This window comes from Anoplopoma fimbria, chromosome 11 (assembly GCF_027596085.1).
Source record: "Anoplopoma fimbria isolate UVic2021 breed Golden Eagle Sablefish chromosome 11, Afim_UVic_2022, whole genome shotgun sequence".
NCBI lineage: Eukaryota > Metazoa > Chordata > Actinopteri > Perciformes > Anoplopomatidae > Anoplopoma > Anoplopoma fimbria.
The window spans coordinates 4,189,443-4,195,866 of record NC_072459.1 but is presented as its reverse complement, the minus strand read 5'-3'; positions in this window follow the sequence as shown (position 1 = coordinate 4,195,866).

The window sequence follows — 6,424 nt, the reverse complement described above, 5'->3', positions numbered from 1 at the left end:
TGTGCGGCTTCATTTGATCCGAATCTGTGTTGTCGACTTTACAGTTAATGAGCAACAAATCAAAACGTTAGCAACTGGAACTTAATTGTATAACCTTATGGGAGAAAAACACAAAGAAATACAAAGCATGTTTGGGTGTCATTATGAGAAGATTGATACAACTCTCATGTCTGTAGAGTAAAAAGTGTGCTACCTCCAGCTGCTGGTTAGCTTAGCTTAGCACAGTTTACCTGGCTCTGTCCGGCAGAAACAAACTTCACCTACCAGTACCTCTAAAGCTCACTAACTAACACGATATATCTTGTTCACTCAAACGAGTAACTCGTTTTTGGCTCCCTGAGCGGTCATTTTGGGAGCTAGCCCACGGACTAGAAGTGACCAGTAGTCTTTCCCATAACCTCCATAAACCCTCAACGTGTCATTTTAACACTTAAGCTTATGCCTTAGCTCTCTTCCAAAAAACAAATAAGCATATTTTGTCGCCAGCCGGAATTAAAAATATATAAATATGTTAGTTTTATTATTATTTCAGGTTATTTCATTAAGGAAAAAAATGACTATTTTGTCAACCTTAACTATTGTGTAGACATGAGCATAGTCAGACCAAACAAATAAAACAGATTTTACATTTTTTATTAATTTATGGAGTTCAAATTGCTGATTCATTGGTGAAATGATGTTGTTGAAGTTATATTCAGAGCCATTCATACATTCATGGTTATGGGATAGACCAGGAGACCCTGATGCCTGATAATAGAGAGGGAGAAAAAAACCCTGACGTAACGTCCTCAGAGATAACACAGTGTGTTGCACAGTGTTTGGCCAAATGGTGGCTAATTGCAAATAATGAGCTCATGTAGTGATCGGAAAGTTCTGGAAACAGCCATTAAGAACGGCAAGGCCTTTTGTTCTCCCAACTTTAAATCCATGCAGACTCATCACAGAGCTGAAACATGGACAAAATTTCAGTTTGAGTCTCAGTGGGGCTAAATCTCTCGAGGTAATGATAAATATAAAAGCATAATGAACCTGTGCAGTGGCATAATTATACATAAGGGGTAAGGCCAGACCTCGCTGGGTGCAGCAGCTCTCATTTGCGTGACCGCTTTAATTCAACACCAACTCCCACCAGTCCTCCAAAGCTATGAGACGAAAGGTTAAGATATAAATATTTTGGCAGAAAGAAATACAAAACGAACTACTGTAGAAAATATGAAATTATTATGCAACTGAAACTACTAAGCATCTGAGAAAAACACAAATTCTGATAACAGCTTAATAATGGAGTAGCCTTAACATTTTACTTAGTAGCTGTGACTTAGCAAGTCTAAAGGCCAAGTGTTCTTCACATGGTTTGAATTAAACCAGGATGAGGTTATTATTATTCTATATTTCGAATAGTTAATTGTGTCTTAAAAAGTAAAAAAAAAAAATCTTCTTGAAAACAAATTCCTGGACTAATGATCTTAGTTTCAGTCAGCTGTGTGAGTCCTTTAGTGAGAGTTTCCTAACGAGGTTAATGTTAATCACCTGTGTTGTCCTCGTTAGAGCTGGACTGAAGGATCTCGTGAGAGCCGAACTGGTTAAAAAACTCCATGATATAGTGGACTCCAGAGTGAAAAACAGACTAATGGAAGCAAAAAAAGAAGAGCTGTCTCTCTAATGGCTGAAAATGAATCAGACTTTTCAAACTACAGGTTTAATTTAAGCCCCTTTATGTCCTGGTGGAACTCTAATCTTCCTTCAGCAAATCAATACAAGGCTGACTTGAATGTAGGACTTTTTCAAGTTACATCTGTAGTATATTCAGGATATATTATAGCTTAATTACTGTCACAAATGTAGCTTAGAGTTTACCCTGTTAAACCTATAATAAAATGAGACAGTTCTCTGCATTTGGAAAAATGCAGACTAGGTAAACTCCTCTATCCCCTCAAAAAGAAAAGAAAAAAAAATGTGCCACATGATGTTAAGTTCGTCTTTGCATGTTAAAAAAGCTTTTAGTAGTATACACGAATCGGGCCTTTAGGAGTTGTTGATGAATGTCGCCAAATGTGGCACTTTTATTGTACCTTGATGAGAACAGGATCACAAAATAGTAACAGAAACACTGAAAAACACTGTAGCAAGTGCCGAGCAGCAGAATTTTCACACCGACAGCATTTTATTAGTGATGTAGCTTAACAGTAGCTGCTTGTGTCGTGCTTTGCCGTTACTCTGTGGAGTTGTGAGGATGGAGCGCTACAAAAAAACATATCTATGCCTGGAGAGTGGCTGCATTGAGTTATGGATCCTTTCATTCCATCTGAACAGCACATACATTTATGTTTCATTTTAGTTTTTAAAGATATCACAGGCAGAATTTAAGTCAGATACTGTTACTGACCTCTTTCATTGTTAGTATATTAATATGACCTGACATATTTTGTTAACAACATACTGCAGGTTATCCTAAACAAAGACAGAAGGACTTCAGTTTGATGTATAAATAATGAATGGATCGATTGACTGAAATATTCTTAACTGTTAGTGTGGAAGTGATATTTTCTCTGCATTCAAAACCACAGGCTGTATTAAAACCAGATACTCTGGCCAGATGTTTACACAAATACATTAAACCTCACATTTTACAGTATAGAAAATTAAATCTAATATTATATAATACAATTTATAAGGGATCACAACAAAACAAGTTTACAATTTTAGATCAAAAATCCAGATTCTTTGTGAGAGGCACACTGTCTTTTCCCAGTCAATACAGTTGTCTATGTTCAGTATTGTAGACCTCCTTATGTTGCCTTTAAACAGGCAATCTAGTCAGTATTAGCTGAGTAAATTCATTTATTCTGGTGATTTTCAAAGATTCAGAGAAAGTATTTTAGTCTTCAAATGTTCAGTGAAGTCAGTTGTATTATGATAGTATTCATTTCCTACAAAGTGCATTACACAAAAGACTAGTTTTGCTGACTATAGTCAAAAAAAGGCAAAGGATATCAGACTGTGAATTTACAGAATATCATCACAATTTAGTTCCATGACCGTCAGCTGACATACTTTATTTAAGGTACTTATATAGAAATATTTACTGCATTTAGTATTTTGTTTGTCGTCTGCCGTCCAGATTAAAAAGGCAACAGCTGGTGAAATGTATCTTCAAGAAGCAAAATACCTTCAATTTGTTATCGTAACAGTGAATTATTTGTCCTTGAATTGTAAATGCCTGTGTTGCTGTTTACTGGATTATACCTTTGGGAGATGTCTATGACCTTGAATAAAGATTGTATTTAAATTTGAACTTGTTGCCTTCACTGACATGTTCATAACGTGGACAATGGTTGGAGTGATTTCCAGGCGTTGGTGTTAAAACCTCTGTCTGACACTGACCTACTTCTTTACACTTCATCTTTCCTTCCATATCATGATCCGCCCAATCAATGTCTCTCCTCGACCTTTAATATACCTCCCCCTCTGCAGCAGCTACCTGAAGATCAAACACATCCTGACATGCCAAAGCAACCCGAGAGAAAGACCACATACAAATAGTGAGAAACAGGAGTGTTTATTATATCCAGGGATCCGAGGGCCGGAGGACTTACCCTGACAATCATGTCTCTGTCCACGTTTCTAAAAAGAGCTGCTGTGATAGTAGATTAGAGCAGGATTTGTCATCGCTGCAGGACATGCGTGTCTGTGAGGGCTTATACTCTACTGAATGCTAGTCGATACGTTTTCATTTAAAAGGGTATTGAATTGTGTTCCGGCTCAGGTGTGGAGAGGATCTTGTCATCTAATGCAGACATTGTGCCCTCCAGTCAGCGCCTTCACACACTGCATCCATCGGAGCACCTGACAGCCCTCTGCTACTGTAACGTGTCTGTGCCGAGGGGAGCCTCATAAAGGTTAATAATACTTGCTTGTTCCCTGTCGTCTATTCTGGATCGTTAAATACAAGCTGCACTCGGAAAAAATACATCTGCGTGAGAGATAAGATCAAGAGTCCATTTCATTTGGAACTTTTGATTTTAACCACTAGATGTCCTCGTAATTTTACAAATCCTTTCTTGAGCTTGACTCATCATCATCATCATCATCCTCTGATCTGTAACAACATTTCCACTCATTCCCTCATGCAGAACAGAGCAGCAAATCAAGACTCCCCTGATAGAGCCTCTTAAGACTTATGATCCTCATCCTCCTCCATCAAGACATTATTTGCAATTGTAGAAAGAGACTAAGCACATGCACAAGTACAAGTACACTTTTGAGGTACTTGAACTTTACTTGAGTATTTAATAAGCTAAAATATGACCAATGACTATCAAATATATGATTAAGCATGACTAAAGGTTAGGATGAGGCTTTGCCAAAGCTGGGGAAAATTCACAAGCAAAATAAATCACACCTTCATCACCTGCGACATTAAAGTGATGAACATGTTAATGCATCCAATATTATTAAAATATTTTAAATGATTCTGAAATGGGCCATAGGGCAATTATTTTATGACCACTTTTACTTTTGCTACTTTAAGCATAATTTGATGCTAATTTGTTTTGGTTTTACTTAAGTAAACATATTGAATGTAGGACTTTTACTTGTCATAGAGTATTTCTACACTGTGATATTGGGAGTAACTGCTGGCTTACTTACGTACCTATGTTACGCCCCCTGGTGGCCCAATATGAATTAAAGAAAGTATTTATTTACAGAGTAGAAGGAGGTAACATAAGGCAACAGGTTGAGCAAGTGAGGGTGTAGTCACACAAAAACCAGGACCCAATATGAATTAAAGAAAGTATTTATTTACAGAAAAGCAAAATGGTTTTAACAAAGGTGTTCTAACTAAAGATTCATCAATGAACCAGCAAAACCAAGCAGAGCTCAACCCAAAAGCAACCACCTTCTCTAACTCCACTCTAGGACTATTTAAAGGGGAATGGCTGATAGGAGATCGGGAACAGGTGTGGTGATGATCAATGATTGGAACCAGGTGCACCAAGGAGGAGGAGAATGAAAACAGTGGGAGGAGACAGAACAACAACACAAAACAGAACACAGTACATGTAGGCCTACAACACGTATACATACAAGACACTGTACGTAACACCCTACAACTATAAAATATATTCTCTATACTACAGCCTGTGAAAAGGTTCAAATACCCAGATTCTCTACATTTCCTTTAGCAATCACTGTCATCACACTGAGTCATCAATTAGTTGATTTATTTTAAGGTAATATTTTAACATCAATAAGATATGAAATGAAATACGTTTTTCTTAACCAGGTTTACGTGTTTGTTCGTGCAGTGTGTATTGACTTGTTGTTTTCTAATTGTGAGTTCCGTTTTTTCAGTGTCATTGTGGCCACAGAAAAGGGAAGTTGTCTCCTCCTCTTCTTCTTCCGTGTGACCAGACACTGCTGGTGAGCAGTAACTGGTCAGAGTGGGGGAAGCAGCCTTGTAGGAAGAGAGAATGAATAGTTTCTCACCTACTGTAACTATAATTGTTAATATAATGTTCCTGTTAGGATCCAATTTCAGTGGGAACCCTAGCTGGTTCAGCTCGCCCACCTGCAGTGGTTCAGTCCAATTAGGGAGGAGCCATGATGGGTATATAAAGCCACTTAGGCTTCTACTGAGGGGGAGTTGTTGCTAGTAGCTCGATGGGAGGCAATGTTGTGTCAGTGGCTTTATTTTTCAGCTGACTTGCTGTTTCTTAATTTTCCTCAGACTTCTTCTTAACTCTCTTTGTGGTTTTTGGTTGATGAAACAACTGCCTTTTGCATAGGCATGCTTCCTGAGCTGTTCTTCAATTCAACATCTCCTTTTTCTACTCACCTTCAGTGCCGTGCAGCCACACTAAGAAGTCTTATTTATGCTGAATTTCTACCAGCAATGTTACACAACTCTTATAGTTGAAAATAGAAGGGCATCTATGACTGATCTTGTCAAATGGAAGGTGAAAGGTCAAATGCAGGTGCTTTTGAATACATTTTCAACTGTTGTTGTTCAAAAGCAGCTTTTATTTGGGCTTCTATCCTTCTCTGAATAACAGTAATGAATTCGTACATGGTCTGGTGGTGAGAGACGTTACAGTGAGCCGGCCTTATCAGGTGTACTCTTGGTTTTGGCAGCAGGGGAGAGAGGTGGGAGCCTTCAGCTGGTGTTGATCTCCAGGAATGTTGGCAGAGTCTCTGCGTTGCTGCTGCTTCTCTGCTTGGCTCCAGCAGACACATTTAACAGCACTGTGATCCCGCGGTGTCTTATCTCCCCTCAAACAACCATAATCCTCCCCACAGAAATGTTACACTGCAGAGCCTGTACCCTCCCAGCTCAACCTGGAGCCCACACACACACACTACTTCCCCTGTTTTCTTTTTGTCAAAGATTTTAGATTACACACCTGCAGATTCCCTGACGTGG